The sequence below is a fragment of the Diabrotica virgifera genome, chromosome 3, assembly GCF_917563875.1.
Source record: "Diabrotica virgifera virgifera chromosome 3, PGI_DIABVI_V3a".
Taxonomy (NCBI): Eukaryota; Metazoa; Arthropoda; class Insecta; order Coleoptera; family Chrysomelidae; genus Diabrotica; species Diabrotica virgifera.
The window spans coordinates 14,691,964-14,713,454 of NC_065445.1; the positions used below are offsets into that span (position 1 = coordinate 14,691,964).

At 31.5% G+C, this 21,491-nt stretch overlaps 1 protein-coding gene across 3 annotated transcripts in view; it reads left to right on the forward strand.

Annotated features, from left to right (window-relative positions):
- The window catches only part of LOC114327126 (protein spaetzle 4), a 58,171-nt gene that overhangs the window by 21,113 nt on the left and 15,567 nt on the right, over positions 1-21,491 (forward strand). Inside the window, exon 1 of one of the 3 annotated variants that reach the window (XM_028275635.2) lies at positions 3,490-3,604. The exons of the other annotated variants lie outside the window; for them this stretch is intronic. The gene's annotated coding sequence lies outside the window, so the exon portion shown is untranslated. Of the gene's footprint in view, positions 1-3,489; positions 3,605-21,491 lie in introns of those variants that run through there. 3 annotated transcript variants of the gene reach the window in all.

Sequence of the window (21,491 nt, forward strand, 5' to 3'; positions counted from 1 at the left end):
GACCATTAAACGAGATGACTTCCGCCATTTTCTTAATCATTTGATACGTTTATGTTAATAATTATGAATTATAACGTTTCTTTTTTGAGAGGGAAATCAAAATTGAGTGTCTTGATGCTGCTCAGGTGAAAGCAATAGTGTGTTTCTTGAATAAATAAAAACATAAAAGTAACCCAGTAACCCACATCGCGTGGTTAATTCTGCCTGAGTACCGCGGTACCGCCGATGGACAGATATATCGGCGAGTCGGCGATTTGTTGGTGTTGGTTCGGTGCAGTAACGGACTGGTTTTCCACACCTTGGATACCATAAAATGAAGAAATTGAAGATAAAAATACAACAACTGTTATTATAAGGAAAAAATCATTACCAGAACACTCCTTCAAGTACATAGTTGTTAGCCATCTTTATTGGTACATTGTTTGTATAATAATCATTTATTTATCGTATAGCTACATAACACAGTTGAGTTTTTGTGTATACGTAAAGAGGAAAATACTTAATTTTTACAAACAAAAATTTCTTTTACTTCTTCTTCCTTTCTATAAGCAATTCTGCTTGTTCATTGGCGGATTGATACCTCTATGGAAGGTTGTCACTCCATCTATTACGCGGTCGGCCGATACTTCTTTTACCGATTGATGATTTATCTCTTGCTATTTTGACCACACGTGTCTCCCCCATTCTGGTTATGTTGTTATTCCATTATTTTTTCTATTTAGTGTCCATTCGTTTATACACTGTACGTTACATTGTCTTAATGTCTTCACTCCTCTTTCGATCTCTCAACGCAATTCCTGCCATTCTTCTCAGCACACTCATCTCTGCTCATAGACGTAACCAGGATATCCTAAGGGGGGGCGGGTTACAACTACTGGAAGGTCTCCGAGGGGTATGGTGTTAAGCGTATAGAGCTCAAAGTACATCCCAATGGGGGGGTATAACCCCAAACCCCCCCTGGTTACGCCTATGTCTCTGCTCATTCCAGTATAGACCGGGCAGTATCGTCGCCCCCGCTAGCGCAATTATTCCGATTCGATTTTTTTGCACAAACTTACTCAAAAAGAGGTCCTTATAACGTATCCACAGGGTGCCGGGCGGTGCCGTGGTCGAAAATTTTTTTAAATAATTTTTTTAAACAAATTCACAAAAATAATTTTTTTATTTCCAACAATTTCTTTTAGATAATTTGGGTCATTCTAAGCAAAAAAGGTCTCCTGTCATTTTTCTCTAAAATTCACTGTTGTCGAGTTATACGCGATTAAAAATTTGAAAAATGCGAAAATGGCCATTTTCAAGGCTTCATAACTCGATCAAAAATGATTATTATGAAATTCAAAAAGTGACAAAATCAAGATTCAAATACCTTCTTCAACGTCTTGAAGAGATTTTTGGCATTATTTCATTACAAAGCTGTTACTTTTAGTTATTAACAATTAGCGCTGTAGTCTAACTGTATCGTCGCCCCCGGTAGCGGAACAATTTCGATCAGATTTTTTTGCACAAACTTACTCAAAAATGGGTCCTCATAACATATCCACAGGGTGCCTTGCGGTGCCGTGGTCGAAAAATTTTTTAAACAATTGTTTTTAAACAAATTCACAAAAATAATTTTTTCATTTCCAACAATTTTATTAGATAACTTGGGTCATTCTGAGCAAAAAAGGTCTCTTGAAATTTTTCTCTAAAATTGATTGTTGTCGAGTTATATGCGAGTAAAAATTTGAAAAATGCGAAAATGGCCATTTCAAGTCTTCATAACTCGATTAAAAATTATTATTATGAAATTCAAAAAGTGACAAAATCAAGATTGAAATACCTTCTTCAGCGTCCTGAAGAGATTTTTGTCATTATTTTATTACAAAGCTGTTATTTTTAGTTATTAACAATTAGCGGTATAGTCCAACTGTATCGTCGCCCCCGTTAGCGGAACTATTTCGATTAGATTTTTTTGCACAAACTTACTCAAAAATAGGTCCTTATAACATATCTACAGAGTGCCGGCCGGTGGCCGAAAAATTGTTTAAACAATTTTTAGACCACGGCACCGGCCGGCACTCTGTGAATATGTTATAAGGACCTATTTTTGAGTAAGTTTGTGCAAAAAAAAATCTAATCGAAATAGTTCCGCTTACGGGGGTGACGATACAGTTGGACTATAGCGCTAATTGTTAATAACTAAAAGTAACAGCTTTGTAATAAAATAATGCCAAAAATCTCTTCAAGACGTTGAAGAAGATATTTGAATCTTGATTTTGTCGCTTTTTGAATTTCATAATAATAATTTTTAATCGAGTTATGAAGACTTAAAAAACGCCATTTTCGCATTTTTCAAAATTTTAAATCGCGTATAACTCGACAATAATCAATTTTAGAGAAAAATTACAAGAGACCTTTTTTGCTCAGAATGATCTAAGTTATCTAAAAAAAATTGTCGGAAATGAAAAAATTATTTTTGTGAATTTGTTTAAAAAAATTGTTTAAAACATTTTTCGACCACGGCACCGCCCGGTACCCTGTGGATATGTTATAAAGACTTCTTTTTGAGTAAGTTTGTGCAAAAAAATCTAATCGAAATAGTTCAGCTAACGGGGGCGACGATACAGTTGGACTACACCGCTAATTGTTAATAACTAAAAATAACAGCTTTGTAATAAAATAATGACGAAAATCTCTTCAGGACGCTGAAGAAGGCATTTGAATCTTGATTTTGTCACTTTTTGAATTTCATAATAATCATTTTTAATCGAGTTATGAAGCCTTGAAAATGGCCATTTTCGCATTTTTCAAATTTTTAATCGCGTATAACTCGACAACAGTCAATTTTAGAGAAAAATGACAAGAGACCTTTTTTGCTCAGAATGACCCAAATTATCTAAAAAAAATTGTTGGAAATAAAAAAATTATTTTTGTGAATTTGTTTAAAAAAAATTGTTTAAAAAATTTTTCGACCACGGCACCGCCCGGCACCATGTGGAATGTGGATATGTTATAAGGACCTCTTTTTGAGTAAGTTTGTGCAAAAAAATCGAATCGGAATAATTGCGCTAGCGGGGGCGACGATACTGCCCGGTCTAGTACCAGGTTAATCTCTTTGCGATGCCCTCCAGTACTTAATAGTTGCTTTTGCTGATGTTATTGTTGCTCCCGTCAATCAAGCCATTTATTGAAAATAACTTTAGGTATACATTCGTTGATCTTGTAGATTATTTATTTGGGTCATAAATGCGCTGGTAAAATACACCGTTTTCACAGCAATAAATAAACATCCCAAATATTCGCAACTTTTTTTAACTGTATTTTTGTATGTTACACGATACTGTTATGGCCCACCAATAAGTAACACCCACAAATTCATACTCGTGATTATAAAAACCACATAAACTTTATGACATTTTATTAATTTGCAATAAAAACGACAATAAACGATAAAATAAGTGGAACATAGTGTTGTTGCCTTTTTGTTCGTAATAAACTCGAAAAGTGAAAAGTGAAATTGATTCTAGCCATTATCTTCAAAAGAAAATTTAAGTACTCGCTAAGTGTGTGACGTTGTAGAATGTTCATTAATGTTTTACAGAGTCGGACTAGAAGCTACTGAACGGTATTTTGTTTACTGTACAATTTCCTGTTTTTCTGAAGCTATTTCCTTGTGGCATTTTTATAATAAACTATTTTTAATGGGAAATAAGCCACAATTTTACAAAAAAAATGATTTTATTAACGTTTCGAAGCCCAAATAGGGTTTCGTTGTCAAAATACAAAATACTACTAAAATAAACAAAAATGTTGTTGCTAAGTAAAAAAATTCTTCTAATAATTTATTTAATCTGACTCATTTATATTGGCAATTCAGACGTATATTATACATTTTAAGGTAGAAGACTCTAAAATGATATCGCCAATATTTATGGGTTGCGTTCCTGGGACGACTTTACTAAAAGATAGTTCATTCGATTACATGAAATCAATCCCAACTCAAGAATATCCGTCACAAAAAAAATCATAGCATGTGATCTGTCTTTAAAAAGACAACCAAATGCAACGATGACAGTAAAATTCTCGCGTTAGAGATTCCATAGTAAATCACGAGGGAAAACCAGGAAAAAACCTCGTGATACTATCCCGACATCGTAAGTATTTGGTCTTACATTTAATTTACTTTCAAAAAACTAATAAAAAATTCTGACTTTAAAATGTTTAAATTATAAATAATATTAATAATACGTAGATATACAATAAGTAATACTAAAATATAAAATTTGTACTAACTCGATATGTTATTGACTTACTAATCGTGGTATTTTCTTTCTATTGACTTCCTCTTTCAGTATGGGTAACCACATCCTACTGCATTCTACCGAGAAATTTGCGACACAATTGGTTTCATTTAGCATAATTAGAGCCGCTTCTTTGATTTTTCTCTTTTTACTATCTGATTCTTTCAGGACTATACTTGAATCTCTCCACTTAACTTTATGTTCGTTATCCTATGCGTGTTGACATATTTGAGATCTATCAAATTCTCTATTTTTAATATAAGACTGATGTTCACTTCTTCTAACGTTTAATGGTCTTGATGTTTCACCTAAATAAAATTGTTCGCATTCACAAGGTATTTTATAAATGCAATTCTTTGTTCTTTCTTGTTCATTGTTAGGTTTAGTTTTAGATAGAATAGATCTCAATGTGTTTGTTGTTTTGAATGTTGTTGCAATGTTGAATGTATTTCCTATTGTTTTAAGTTTCTCGGATAATCCTCTTATATATGGTATTGATATTTTCCTCGTATTATTTCTTGTGAATGTTGTAGGACCCGTTCTAAGTTGTTCTGTTCCATTCGATCCAATCTTGGTAATTCCTTATTTATAAACGATAAAGGATAATCATTTTTTAATAAAACAGATGTTACCAATTGTTTTTCTTCTAAAAATGAATTTTCGTTAGAACAAGTAATTTTGGCTCTATCGTATAAGGGTTTAATGATTCCCTTTTTAACGTTGATGTTGTGATTTGATTTGTAATTGAGATATCTGTTGGTGTGTGTTGGTTTTCTGTACACTTGAGTCTCATATCCAGTATCCTTCTTTGAGACTAAAACATCGAGGAAAGGCAAAGTGTTATTGTATTCCTTTTCCATTGTAAATTTTATTGTCTCTTCTTGATCGTTTATAATATTCAGGAATGTATCCAACAATTCTGATCTATGAGGCCATATTGAAAACACATCATCTACATATCTCCACATACTTCTACCTTAAAATGTATAATATACGTCTGAATTGCCAATATAAATGAGTCAGATTAAATAAATTATTAGAAGAATTTTTTTACTTAGCAACATTTTTGTTTATTTTAGTAGTATTTTGTATTTTGACAACGAAACCCGATTTGGGCTTCGAAACGTTAATAAAATCATTTTTTTGGTAAAATTGTGGCTTATTTCCCATTAAAAATAGTTTAATTTCCTGTTTGTAAAGAGCTCGTCATTCATTCACTTGGCGATAGAATAATAGTATTAGGGCAGTCAATGAGGGTATCTCATCCTCTTTCATCCTCACATTTCAATAGCTTCAAGCCGATTCATAGATGCAACAGTTAGTGTCCACGCTTCCATTTCGTAGAGCAGAACTGTGAATATGTAGCATTTCAACAGGCGGTATTTTGTTTTTAATGATATGTCTCGACTGTTGAAAATTGGTCTCATTCTAACGTATGCTGCTTTCGCTTTTATTATTCGCTGTTTAATTTCTGTCTAGTGGTCCCATTACCTATTTAAATTCGTGCCCAGATATGTATATTGCTCAACTCTTTCGATATTCTGTTGGTTGATTGTAAGTTGAGCGTTTAGTATTGGTTTTTTACTAATTGTCATAAATTTGGTCTTCTTTATGTTTAGAGCTAGTCCGTATCTGTTGCTGACTTCTATTATACGATTTGTTAATATCTGTAAATCATTCAGATTATCGGCAAAAACTATGTTGTCATCTGCATATCTAATGTTATTCAACCATTCACCATTTATTAATACTCCCTTCGCACAACCGTCTAAAGCTTCCTTAAATACCCATTCAGAGTAAATATTGAATAGTAGTGGAGATAAAATACAGCCCTGTCGTACTCCTCGTTCTATTGCAATTTCATCAGTCAACTGGTCTTCTATTTTGATTTTGGCCGTTTGATTGTAATAAATGTTTCTGATAATTCTCATATCTTTGTTGTCAATTCCAATTTCTTGCATTAGAGTTATTAATTTGTCATGTTTTACTCGGTCAAATGCTTTCTGGTAATCTATAAAGCATACGTACCTATATATCACAATTTACATCCCTGCATCTCTGAAATAGCACTTGTACAGCAACAAGGGCTTCCCGTGTTCCCAGAGCATCACAAAATCCGAATTGTCTTCTTGTTAGTTGTTCCTCGCACTTTGTATATTATATTCTTTTGTGATTTCATCCTACTTCATCGATATACTTGATATTTTCACGGTAAGTAGGGAATAGCTCAACAAACAAAGTCTACCCTATATACCATGGCGCTTTTATCTTGGGAGCGGTTCCCACCCCATTAAGGGGGTGGAAAATTTTTTGCTCAAAATAACCACGAAAGTGGCTAGAGAACTAAGTTCTAAGCAAAAACTAGTCTATAATTTTTTTTTGAAAACTCAATACTTTTTGAGTTATTCATGGTTGAAAATTGGCCATTTTCATTGAAAAATGACATCTTTTCAGACGGCTTTTTGCAAATACCTTAAAAACTATGCATCTAACTAAAAAAACTATAAAAAAGATGTTTGTAGCTTACAAAAAAAAAACAAAGAGTGCCGTTCCTTCATAAATCTTCTAGTTATAATACAAAAAGAGATATGGTAGATGAAAAGAATTTGAAGTGATTTTGGCACGTTTAGGGGATAAGAATCTAGCTATCAACACCAAAGAAATACGGATACTTACACAGATGTTCTAATTAAAACTTATTAGAAAAGGTCCTGGCTAAATTTTTTGGGGCGCCTTACCATGAGTTTCTTCTCTGACAATTACAGAACACTAAGTGTTCTGTATTTTATTGCTGGACATGCTGGAATCATATTTTAAGATTTCATAGATTAGTAATATAGCTATGCAAAGTCCTCATAAAGTGTGCTATTTGGTTTATAAACAAATTAGCGCTCCGAAATCTTTTTTTCAATTATTGCTCTGTAACTCAGAAGATTTTAACGTTAAACCAAAAACACTCACATAAAAATTCACTGTAATTTAATTCTGCACATAGATATTTTTTTCCGATTTCCTTCGGCGGAAATTTTCCTCGAAAAAATCGGGTTTTCCAAACAAAATCTTTAATTTTCAACTAAAATTTTAAGGAAGTAATTATTTATTAATAATTAAATAACTTGGTGACATAAATCTTTTTTGTTATGAGTGTCTTGAAGATATGAAAATTTGTATGTACAAAGAGGACCGGAATAAAAAGGTAATGGTTCAAAGATTGAAATCCTGTTGTTTATAACTCTGTCGCAAATACCGGTCAAATTTGATCGCTTATACCTGGAACCACTACTCGCAATTCAATTTTTTTCCTTCGAAAAGGGCACAGAAGCCTTGCCCTTTTCAACAGCGTTAACTTAATTTAATTTAATCTAATATTTTCTAAGGGGTTCTATTTGTTTATAAGCCAAAAAATTGTTTCTTTATAACATTCCTGAGACCGCTCAAATAGTCCAATTTCAATTCTGTAAAGTACGTTGAATAGGTATAGTGCTTTTTTATACGAAAATAATAATTATTCTGGTGTATCATAATCTTTCTGGTTATTATTTCGACCGAAATTTTTTAATTAACATTTTAATTATTGCTAAACTATTAGTTATATTGTCGCCTGTCTCCTGGTATATAATCTACTATAAAAAAGCTTTCATGTCATCAATTTATTTAATTATTGATAAATAATTACTTCCCTAAAATTTTAATTGAGAATTGCAGATTTTTTTGGGAAAACTCGGATTTTCCGAGTAAAGTTTTTGTTGAAGGAAATCGGAAAAAAAATTACTTTGTGCAGAACTAAATTCCGGTGAATTTTTATTTGAGTGTTTTTGGTTTAAAGGAAAAATCTTAGGAGTAACAGAGCACTAATTAAAAAAAAAGAAGATTTAGGAGTGCTAATTTGTTTATAAATAAAATAACACACCCTCTGCGGCCTTGTCATACCCCATATTACTAATATATGCAATCTTAAGATTTGATTTTAGCAATGAAATAGCTGGTAAATAACTTTTCCCAAAAATGGCATTTTTTCGATAATTTTCCCAGACAATCAACAAATGTTGCGGTGGTTTCGTAGCCAATAAATCCAATAAACCGGAGCGCCAACCCAAATTTTGAGCAGTGTCAAAATGATAACGTTAATATCCCCAGTTGTAACTAATATCGAAATGAATAAGAATCGTTATAAATTGCGACCATCATGGCGGCGTCGAAATTAAATTGCGACCTCGAAATAAATTATAATCAGGCCCCTGGACAGAACGTGGGACCTACATGTCAATTCTTGAAGAGCTTAGTATAAAATCCAGATCATACCTAAATTAGTTCAGCCATACAGCCAGAAGAACAAATACTGAGGAACCATTGGTAGTAGAAGGAAAGCTGGAAAGCCGAATAACAAGAGGAAAAGACTCTGGTGAAAAAAATCTATACATGAAGCAGTTCATCTGCACAGGATCGCAGTAATATATAAAGCAAACTAATGCCCAGACATGGTATGGTGGCTCCTGGCTTCTGAGCCACCTTAGATAATTAGGGGTTGGTTACCCCTACCATAAGGGTTGATGAAATAACTCTTTTCACAGTAGATGCATTTATTTTATAAGTTAGAGTACTAACGGTAAATAGCTGGTGGTACGTTAGTTCTCAGTAGCTGTGATGTTTTCCCTTTGGGATCTCAAATATTAATTAAATTACTGTTTGCGATGGAATTAGAACTAAACCTCGATATTCTCTTGTTATTGTTTTGATATATAATGAAAGTAAGATTATTTTGATTAAAAGCGCTGAGTCTACTAATATATAAAAATAATGAATACTATTGTTATTTTAAACCGACCTTGGTCAAACCTAAACTGTTACACCGATATTTGCTAATGTAGGTCGAATGTATTCACTATAAACAAACGTAGTTTGTTTTGCTAAAGACATTTTTAATTATTAAAAGGATTTGTTTTGATAAGAAGATTACTAAGAGATGCCGTGTATCCCAACACAATGAGTTAGAGAATGAGGAGGAGAAGGAGGGCATGTTCAGTGCTGAGATTGTATGTTCTGGCAAGTGTAATTGTGTTAATAGGTGATGATCACCATTACGATTTATTGTGTCATCGTTAAATCGCTGTTTTTATATTGTCTTTGCTATTATTAATAACTATTATTTTTTCATTTCTCTGCAGATTACTTAGACTCTTTGAAAACTTTTTTCAACTTGCAGATTATTTAGTCCTGTCGCCAGGGGGGGTACAACGGCCTTCTTAATTCAGATGGACTTACCCAAGTTTTTTTATGTATTTTGGCCCGTAGAACACGAATTTTTTGGGTAACAGTTGATCCGGATGTCGATAAGATTGTTATAAACAAAGAAGTTGAGGAATTACATAACAGCGATTTCTCGCAAAACAAAACAATTTTTTGTATTTTTTGGGTCATTCTAACCAAAAAATGTTCCTACAAGTTTTTTCGTAGGATGCATAGTTTTCGAGATAAACGCGGTTGAACTTTCAAAAAATCGAAAAATTGCAATTTTTGAACCCGAATAACCTTTGAATAAAAAATTAAATAGCAATTCTGCTTACCGCCTTTAAAAGTTTAAGTCAAATTTTATCTGTTTTGAATATTTGCATTGCTAAAAATTTATTTTTTGATTGTTAAAAAAAGCTATAAACACATAGTGTTTCCCGTGCCTAATACATGCGTTTTAATGCATGCTACGTAGAAATAGCTCCGCTTGCACTTTTACCTCCACTACCTGCTCATTCGATTTTAAATGAGAAATCATTGAAAACATCACTCAAGCACAAGGTGTTTATAGCTTTGTTTTAACAATAAAATAATAAATTTTTAGCAATACAAATAATTAAATCCGATAAAATTTGACTTGAACTTTCAAATGCGGTAAGCAGAATTGCTATTTTATTTTTTAATCAAAAGTTATTCGGGTTCAAAAATTGCAATTTTTCCATTTTTTTAAAGTTCAACCGCGTTTATCTCGAAAACTATGCATCCTACGAAAACATTTGTAGGAACATTTTTTGGTTAGAATGGCCCAAAAAATACAAAAAAATGTTTTCTTTTGCAAGAAATCTCTGCTATGTGATTCCTCAACTTCTTGGTTTATAACAATCTTATCGACATCCGGATCAACTGTTACCCAAAAATTCGTGTTCTACAGGTCAAAATACATAAAAAAAACTTGGGTAAGTCCATCTGAATACAGGTGGCCCAGGTTGTACCCCCCCTGGCGACAGGACTAATTACACAACCTTCCATTTAACTTTACGGTTTTTTATGTCTGAAGCATAAACTAATATAATATTGAATTTAATCTTTCCTACAGTCAAGACCGTTTTCAGGATTCTACAGCCCTCTCCACGCTTGCATAATTTCCTTTGTAGGTACTATTTGCTGTAAATAAATAGTAAATTTTGTTATCTTAAGAGCATACAGTAGCGCGTCATCAATATAACTTCGGGAGATAGTATCAAGTATCATACCTTTTTTCGTAAGGTCTGCGAAATTTTGGCAACAGTGGTAATCTTTGACATTATCTAAGATCAATATTTTGACAATTACATAGGCGCGCTAAATGGAAGTAATAGAAAACAATTTTGTTATTAGTAAATAAATATTTATAAAAATAAACCAAAATGGGTGAAACTTTTATGTTAACATAGGTACTTGCACGAAATAATAATAATAATAAATAATCATTTCGTTGTGAAGCGAAACAAGAGCCGTATTATTGTATTTAGTTCATAGAGCGCCAAAGGCATAACTTTATACAGGGTGTTTCATTGGGAAAGTAACATACGTTAACTGTAGAAAGAGGACACTTAGGAGATCTCAAAAATACCATACGTAATGGATCTTACTCCATTAATAACAAAGATACTGGGTGTTTTATCTATTTTGCCATTTCTATAATTGGTTCATAACTTTTTAACCACAATGTATATTTATTTTATATTTGGCACGCAAATATCATTTAAGGTGTACAATAAATTAATTTATTCACAATTGTAAAAAATCCAGAACCGGATTAAAAAATATTGGAAAAATATTCCACCCCAAAACAACACCCTGTACATTAAATTTTTTTAAAATTGATTTTTCAGTTGAAAAGAGGATGAAAACTAAATTCAGTGGTATAATTTGAATTTTCGGCAAAATGATTTTTCTGGTGAAATTTTGAATTTGAATTCGGAAATTAAGTGAATTGAGAGAGCTCTAAGTAGAAAAAAATTGAAATACAGCTTACAACTTGTCAACCTCACTGTATATTGATTTTATATTTAACACGCGAATATTATTTTAGGTGTCCAATTAATTAATTTATTTACAATTATAAAAAATCCAGGTCTGGTTTAAAAAATGTTGTGTAAATATTCCGACCCAAAAAACACCTTGTATATTAATTTTCTTTAAAATGGATTTCGCATTTCAAAAGAGGATGAAATACAAAATTAGTGGTATACTTTGAATTTTCGACAAAACGATTTTTCTGGTAAAATTTTGAATTTGAATTCTGAAATTATGTCAATTGCGAGAGCTCTTGTAGAAAAAATTAAAATGCGACTTAATTTTAATTAATACCATTATTTAATCTAAATTGGTAAAATGTTAATATTTTAGTGTTTTTTTTTTTATTATGTGTGAAAACTAGTTTTGGCGAATATTCATCTTTAAATAATGAATAAATAATAAAGGGTCAATAAAAATACATCACTTTAATCAACAAAATAGCTAAAAATTATAACAAAACAGCGAAAATTTGCAGCGTAATCACTATTCAAAACTAAAGTACTTATTCAAAATTACCACCATCAAAAAATTTTTTTTTATACGTAGGTACGGTAAATTTTTGTTGTTAGGTACCTAGCGTCATGTGTACTGTGTGTGCTGAGTAAGTGTTTTGTTACATTGCAAAGTCGACGTCATTGTATTTGCAAAGAGCCGCTAATTGTATCCGAACTTCTGCGGTCCCTCCGGTGAGTACCGATCCCACAAGGACAGAAACTATTTTCATTTATTAATTTATAATAAACGAAAAATTTCTGACCCTGGTGAGATTCGAACTCACGACCATTCGGACCTTTCGATCCAAAGGTAGGCGCTCTTACCACTGAGCCACAGAGGGGGTCATCAAAAATTATTGTTATGTGTGCAAATGTTAATATTTTACCAATTTAGATTAAATATTGGCATTAATTAAAATTAAGTCATATTTTAATTATTTTACTTTGAGCTTCGCAATTCATATAATTTCTGAATTCAAATTCAAATTTTTACCAAAAAAATCATCTTGCCGAAAATCCAAAGTATACCACTAATTTTGTTATTCATGCTCTTTTCAAATGCAAAATCCATTTTAAAAAAATTTAATATACAAGGTGTTTTTTTGGGTTGGAACATTTATACAATATTTTTTAATCCGGACCTGGATTTTTTATAATTGTAATTAAATTAATTGACTGGACACCTAAAAGAATATTCGCGGGTTAAATATAAAATCAATATACAGTGTGGTTGACAAGTTGTAAGTTGTATTTCAATTTTTTTCTACTTAGAGCTCTCGCAATTCACAGAATTTCCAGAATTCAAATTCCAAATTTCCCCAGAAAAATCATTTTGCCGAAAATTCAAAGTATACCACTGAATTTAGTTTTTTATCCTCTTTTTAACTGAAAAATTCATTTTAAAAAAATTTAATGTACAGGGTGTTGTTTTGGGGTCGGAATATTTTTCCAATATTTTTTAAGCCGGACCTGGATTTTTTACAATTGTAAATAATTAATTTATTGTACGCCTTAAATGATATTTGAATGCCAAATATAAAATAAATATACAGTGTGGTCAAAAAGTTATGAACCAATTAAGAAAATGGCAAAATAGATAAAACACCCAGTATCTTTGTTATTAATGGAGTAAGACCCATTAAGTATGGTATTTTTGAGACCGCCTAAGTATCCTATTTCTACAGTTAACGCATGTTACTTTACCAATGAAACACCCTGTATACTCACATTAGAATTCGAAATATTTTTACGTAATGGTAGGGGAGCAAAGTATGCTAAATGTGCAGTCACTCCAGCGCTTTGGGGACCTATTGGGTTGTAAAGAGTATGTCCTAAAACCAAAAAAAGTTAAGTAAAGTTTTCCATTTCAGTGGGCGCTTGACATTTTTTAATTTAATTTTCCATTTCCAACAATCGTTTTTTCCGATTACAACGCCATCTATCCATAATTCGAAAAAATGTTTCGAATAAAAGTTACTTATGGGCCATTCCACGAACATACGCCTGTTTTGGATTACTTCGACAACGAATATTTTACTGTGCAACATAAGAAGTACGAAAGTAAATGGCGCTAATAATTATTCCAATAAACAACAATGTAATTTGCAATTTACTTTCGTTCTTCTTATTTTGCACAGTAAAATATTCGTTGTCGAAGTAATCCAAAACAGGCGTATGTTCGTGGAATAGGGTATATTTTTACGTGAGAAATCGAAAACTGCAATAAAAAATGGGGGCTCCTATTTAAGATTTTAAAGTAACCCCCCACCACACCTCCGTGGGGTGTCGTGTTGGGTGCCATTCGATAGATTTTTCAAAAATATTGAATAAGTGTATTTTACAGTTTTTCGATCTGATGTTCATTTCGCGAAATATTGCGGGATTCGTATTTAAAATATTAAATTTACTTCTTGGGAAGTCGTGTTTGGTATCATTCGATAGATTTTAAAAAAATATTGAGCACATATTTTTTAGTTTTTCGATCTGTCATTCATTTTGCGAAATATTCGCTTTTTTCTTGTGAAACTTTGGGACTCACCCATTTCCTTACGTCCGGCTCAAATCGTCAAATTTTTGAAATATACACTCGTTTGCATGTACCTAACTTACCTTATCTTAATCTGACAATTTCGAGTTTTTTTAAGGATAGATTTTTTTTTTCGGGCCCCCCTTAACGAACTCCCCTGTGTTTAGAGCCAATATATAGTAGAGGTACATCTACAGGATACCAGGTTTCTCCCCATATGATAATCTGACGCGCTCGAGTAACTGCAGAAATCCCCGCTTGGACTCCCCTACCATAAAATATACTTACCTAAAAGTTTAATCTAAAATCTGATGCAGGTTTGTCAAAATGACAGTGACAATTTCTCTATGTTGCCTAATTAGTTATTAGTTATAATATGTTCGATTTCTTGTTTTCTAGGCATGGGATAAAAAAGTTTATTTAAAGAAAGTGTATTTTTTTGTTCGTCTTAATGGCGGTACAGGCTCGTTTTTTTAATATTGTATTTAATTACAGAGTAATTTCCACATTCTAATATTTTTCTCAAATTGGGCTCTGTAACGCCATTCTTTATTATATTACGAATATGTGTGCCAAATATCTCGACAAAATATTCAAAATTACAGCCGCAATCTTGGACCGCGTTTGTTGCTACCTGTTGATCGCTCCTGTAACCTCTTAATGTTTCTTTTTCAAAAAATATAAAATAAATATGTAACTTATGAGTAATTTTTTTCTTTTCTATAAAATTTTGTTTTGAGTATTCACTTCTCTTTTGCTTTTGCTTTTCGGTAAATTTTTATTATTTTTTTATATTGATACTGTTTTTAGTTTGGTAAAACTGAAATTTCCATAAAGAATCTAACTAATTATGTTTTTATCCAATTTCTTGGTAAATCCTGGTACGATTTCGATTTTTATTGATTCTTGTTAAATAATTTCTTGGTAATCATTTCGCTTTCACTTCCTGTATGTCACTGATTTTATTGTCACTTCATTTACCAGATTTGTGAAGTTAAACGACAGTTTTGCATCTAATTATTTCTTTGGACAAGTTATTACAGAAGCTTTCTATTTTATCAACAAGTCATTGGCTCTGTGTCACTTCTCACTGATTTTATGCCAAAATGGATACTACTGCCTACATCCATTTCTCGATGCGCCATCAATAATCGATGCGGCAATCTTAGAATCTTTAATACTGAGAAAAAAAGTTATATTGAGCGAAACTTGGAGAATAGAGTTGAATCAACCGACAGAACAAGAATAACGAAAAGCTGTAACTCGGAAAAAGCGGGAAAACCATCGAAAATTATGGAACGACAACTTAGGCCGGCTACTCACTACCAGATATGCCTGAACAGTTAGACCTATCAGGTGTACTTGATAGTGTGTGGCAGGAATAGCCCCTCAGAAGACCTGAAAGCGACCTGACACCTAATGAAAATTCGATCAGTTCTATCTGACGGACGAGTAGACTTGATGCGTGTGTGGCGGGTTCATCAGGTGTACCTGAACAGGTCCCGGTTTTTAACAATCCTTTGTTCTGGACAGTTTTTGTTTGTAGTTTAAAGCTTTGGATTGTTTGACTCACCTTCACATGACCCACTTTATCATGTAAATCACCTGTTACGAGATTTATGTGATGTATTTGTCGCTACTTATGTCACCATCATTTTGTTCTAATTGCCCATTTATTCCCCATATGACTAGGTTTTAATAACAACTATAAATTCAGATTTACGAACCTGTCATGACATAATAAACGACATACATTCCACGGTTTATAGGTATATTTGTTTTATATACACTTTTAATATGTGTAAAAAGTACGAACAAGTAGGGCTGTCAGGATTGTTTTCCAACGATAAATCAAAGTTATTACTTAAAAAAGAGATAAAAGCTTTTATGACTATTTAACACCTAATATACATGTTTTACTTATTTTTATAACCTATTGAAGAGGATCACATTCTGAAATTCTTACTTTTTAAGGTTTCTAAATAGAAATGCAGATAGGAACGTGGAATATTAGAGGGTCGTAGTGAGGAACAAAAGCTAAATAGACCAGGGCGCATCTGTAAAAATATTAGTACATTTGGACGTTGAGAGGTGACTCAAATTTTTTTGCAGAAATTGCTTGAAAATAATTCAAATAATAATATTTGAGTTATCCTTCCTCTCAAAAAGGTCCGGAACATTGTTTAAATAATCAAAATGTCAAAAAATGAAGGAAAAATTCGTTTTTTGATTATAACTTTAAAAGTATTCATTTCCGAGAAAAGTTGTACTGACATAAAAGTTGCATAATTAAATTTCCTACAATATAGAATTAGTTAAAAATTTAAATAATAGTCACCCTTGTTGCAAAATAGCAATAATTGCAAAAAAAACATACAAAAACCAGTATTCGCATTTTACGTTTTTCAACCATTTAAGCTACACTTAGGACCTTCATATTTCACTCAGAAAAACTTTATGATACAGTAAAACAATACTGTAAATTTCATTAAGATCAGTTCAATAGATTTTGCAAAATAAATTTTGCAATCCAGCTTTAGCAAAAAAATTCATTTTTTCAAAATGTTACAGGACTGAAAATAAAACAGATAGCAAGTTGAAATTTTTTTGCGTATAGAAGTGTACCTTTCATTAACAATTTTCAAAATTAAAATAGATTAAGTACCACGGCGTCAGGAATTTTTTTAAATAAACATTAATTATTGGTGCTACGCGCAGGACAGCGGATAGTTTGCTCTGATTGGGCATTCCAATGACCGTTGATAATGATTGCTACATTTTAATTTTTATTACATTTCGATATAAATAAATAAATTTGTTAATTTCAAAATAAAAACACATACTCTATCCTTTGAAATAACACTTTTTTAGCAAAAACTTTCTTTGTTCATATATTTTAACTTAGAGAATAAATGTTTATTATTTTTAAACATATGCAAGTGTTTAAACAACATTTCACAAACAATAATAAAATTAGTTTGATTTTTGTGGAATTCAAATATTAAAATACCTACAACAAAATATAGAGTAAGAAAATATTAGATAAATATTGGAAGAAATTTGTGGAATTAAAATATTAAAATACAACAAAATATAGAGTAAGAAAATAATATATTAGATAAAGATTGGAAGAAATTTTGGTGAAAATCAACTTGTGTGAATCTAACACCGCTGTCTTGCGCGTAGCACCAAAAATTAATGTTTGTTTAAAAAATTTCCTAACGCCGTTAGTTAATCGATTTTAATTTTGCAAATTGCAGATAAAAGGTTAAGTACACTTCTATAAGCAAAAAAAAACTCAACTTACTATCTGCTTTATTTTCAGTCCTGCAACATTAAAAAAAAATTTTTTTTTGCGAAAGCTGGATTGCAAAATTTATTTTGCAAAATCTATTAAACCGATCTTAATGAAATTTACAGTGTTGTTTTACTATATCATAAGGTTTTTCTGGGTAAAATATGAAGGTCCTAAATGTAGCATAAATGGTTGAAAAACGTAAAATGCGAATACTACTTGTTTTTGTATGGTTTTTTCGCAATTATTGCTATTTTGCAACAAGGGTGACTATTTTTTAAATTTCTAACCAATTCTATATTCTAGGAAATTTAATTACGCAACTTTTATGTTAGTACAACTTTATATTTCGTGATATTTATAGTCCAGGCTGTATCGTCGCCCCCGTTAGGTAAATTATTCCAGTTCGATTCTTTTGCATAAACTTACTCAAAAAGAGGTCCTTATAACGAATCTACAGGGTGTCAGGTGGTACCGTAATCGAAAAATTTTTAAACAAATTCACAAAAAAATTCACTCTGGACATTTTTTTTACATCATTTGGGTCATTCGGAGCAAAAGAGGTCTTTTGTGATTTTTCTGTAAAATTTATTGTTCTTGAGTTATACGCGATTTAAAATTTGAAAAATGCGAAAATGACCATTTTCAAGGCTTAATAACTCAGTTAAAAATTATTATTATGAAAGTCAGAAAGTCACCAAATCAAATTTTAACGACCCCCCTACAAGGTACTGAAGAAATATTTGTCATTATTGTATTACTAAGCTATTATTTTTAATTATTAACAATGAGCGCTAGGAGCGTATTGAGGCGGCTGTCAATGTGAGTGCGACCGAGATGCACCATTGGATGGTCGGATTGGAGGATCTTACTCTCACTCACATTGACGGCCGCCTGAATACGCTTTTAGCGCTCATTGTTGATAATTAAAAATAACAGCTTAGTAATAAAATAATGACAAAAATTTCTTCAGAATCTTGTAGGGGGGCTTTTAACTTTGATTAGGTGACTTTCTGACTTTCACAATAATAGTTTTTAATCGAGTTATTAAACCTTAAAAATGGGCATTTCGCATTTTTCAAATTTTAAATCGCGTATAACTCGAAAACTATCAATTTTAGAGAAAAATCACGAGAGACCTTTTTTGCTCCGAATGACCAAAATAATCTAAAAAAATTTGTCCGGAGTGAAATACTTAGTTATTTATAAAACAGTTCGTGAAGTATGCTTTTTGCACACGCAAGCGATGTTTAGAGCACGAGCGGGCCGAATGGCAATGGCGATGTATAGCACATCGCCTAAGTGCGCAAAAACTACTTCACTCACAGTTTCATACAATATTTTATCTACCAAAAACAAATAAAAAAACTGCAACTCTTCGTCACTGGAATACATTCCTATTTTACAATATTTTTTAGAACTTTGACATTTAAAAATTCAAACTTCTGTCAAACCACAAAACTGTCAAAACTTTTTTTGTAGTTTGCTCACATGTCATCACTATGACAAGGCGAAAGTTAAGCTTACCTAACAGGGGCGACGTTACAGCCTGGACTAATAAGTAATTGAAACGGTCAAAACAAAGAGGCGCACACTCATCAAAAATTCACGTGAGATTATACTCGTATAAATTGTATAATCTACTTTTACTCACAAGGGTTAGGAAGAGTAAACTTCAACTAATAACCAGTGGCGTGCTGGAACTTTTCAAAAATACAAAAATATAAATTATTTTTAATCAAACATTAAACTTTAAATTCAATGAAATTGTTTAAAATTTGCTGTTTTATTATTTAAGAATAAGCAATCTTACAAATAATAAATATTATCACATGTATGTTGTTTGCAGTAAGGCAGAAACCATAATTTCCTGAATAAATATATTAGTCCATGTGGTGAGACCGCTCCCGTCCGAAAAAATTTCTGATTCGGTTTCTTTGTGGATTCCTATTCAAAAATGTCTCCTTTAAACAAATCTGAAGGGTGCCGGGCGGAATTTTTGGGCAGAAATTGTTTAAACAATTTTTTTAAACAAATACAAAAGATCACGTTTTTTTTATTTAGGACATTTATTTTTAGGTTTTCTGGGTCATTCTAAAAAAGAAAGATGTTTTTCATTTTTTCCTAAAAATTGATAGTTTTCGAGTTATAGGCGATTTAAAATCTGAAAAATGCGAAAATACGCATTAAAAACTCATATTTAAATTAGTATTTTTGAGGTTGCCAGATATTTAAATTGAAGATTAAACCTTGATCTTCAAGATTCTGAAGAGTGATCGCGTCTAACCTTAATTTATACCGTTGGTTTTTAATTGTTAAATATGCGTGTTTATCCGATTTTTTTGCCGGTGCGGCGAGCTGTATCTCAAAAATCTCCTATTTACCTCCGAAAAATATTTTTTCTATATTCTTTGGGATATTCTAAATAAAATAAGTTTCTTGGCATTTTTCTCAAAAGTTAATAGTTTTAAAGTTATAAGCGATTTAAAATTCGAAAATTGCCAAAACAACGCATTTTTGGATTTTAAATCGCTTATAACTTTAAAAACTGTTAACTTTTGAGAAAAATGTCAAGAAACATAGTTTATTTAGAATGTCCCAAAGAATCTAGAAAAAATATTTTTCGGAGGAAAATAGGAGATTTTTGAAATACAGCTCGCCGCACCGGCAAAAAATCGGATAAACACGCATATTTAACAATTAAAAAACAACGGTTTAAATTAAGGTTAGACGCAATCACTCTTCAGAATTTTGAAGCTGAATGTTAAAACTTCAATTTAAGTATATGGGAACCTCAAAAATACTAATTTAAATATGAGTTTTTAGGCCTCGAAAATGCGTATTTTCGCATTTTTCATATTTTAAATCGCCTATAACTCGAAAACTATCAATTTTTGAGAAAATTTACAAGATTCTTATTTAGAATGACCTACAAAACTTAAAAATATATGCTTGGGAGCAAAAAAACGTGATCTCTTGTATTTGTTTAAAAAAATTGTTTAAACAATTTCTGCCAAAAATTTCGCCCGACACCCTTCACATTTGTTTAAGGGTGACATTTTTGAATAGGAATCCACAAAGAAACCGAATCAGAAATTTTTCCAGACGGGAGCGGTCTCACCACATGGACTACGCAATATATACATTTAATGTGATTAAAAGATGAAAATAAAATAAAATTTTGAGAATTTTTCAATTATGTATTAAGTTGAATTTTAGTAAATCAATAATAATTATACAAGAGAGTACAAATACAAGTACAGTACAAATACTTTAATTTAACAATATTTAAATGTTAATACAACGCATTAATCTAAACATTATTTTGCAATACCGTAAAAAAAGTTTCTTTTGAATGAGATATTTGAAATTAAAAATCACACTAAATTTTCTCTTTTTTTTACCCCTGTAACTTATTAAAATAAACATTATAGTACCTTGCAGGGACTTTCGGCCCTCTGTAATAATGCAATCTTTCAATCTGCGTTTAATTTTTCAAAAATACTTATTAATTTTCTCAGGATTCGAAAAAAAAATAAATGCATTTAAAACACATTGCTGCGAAAATTTTGCGCCTACGCCCTTAAAGAAGATTTTTGAGCAAATTCGTCGATTATTTCATTATTTTTAAGCTCATACAAAGTGTCTTTTTCTATAGCCATTAGCACAAATGTTTCTAAGTGATCTTGTGTTAAATTACTTCTTAACCTATTTTTTATGTATTTCAACGTTGAAAAGCTTCTTTCACAAGATACTTGTGTCACTGAGAGAGTTAATAAATGCTTATTTATCTGTAGCAATCATGTATGTACATATAGTCTTATTAATTTACTTAAACTGTATTTTACAATCAAAATAGATTTAAATTTTTGTGAAATGTTTTGTTAACATCATTCGATTCGAAATTTAAAAAAAATTGTTGTTACATCAGATCTAGAAATTTTTGTGAAAAAAAACTTATTTGGCCGGCCTCAAGAGGCCGCAGCCTCTCGGTGATTGCACCGTTTCATTTATATGGCCAGCACGCCACTGCTAATAACAGTTGATTTAAATTTTTCAAATCAACTTTTACTGCTCGTTTCAGTTGGAGTTGACTCGAACTAGGA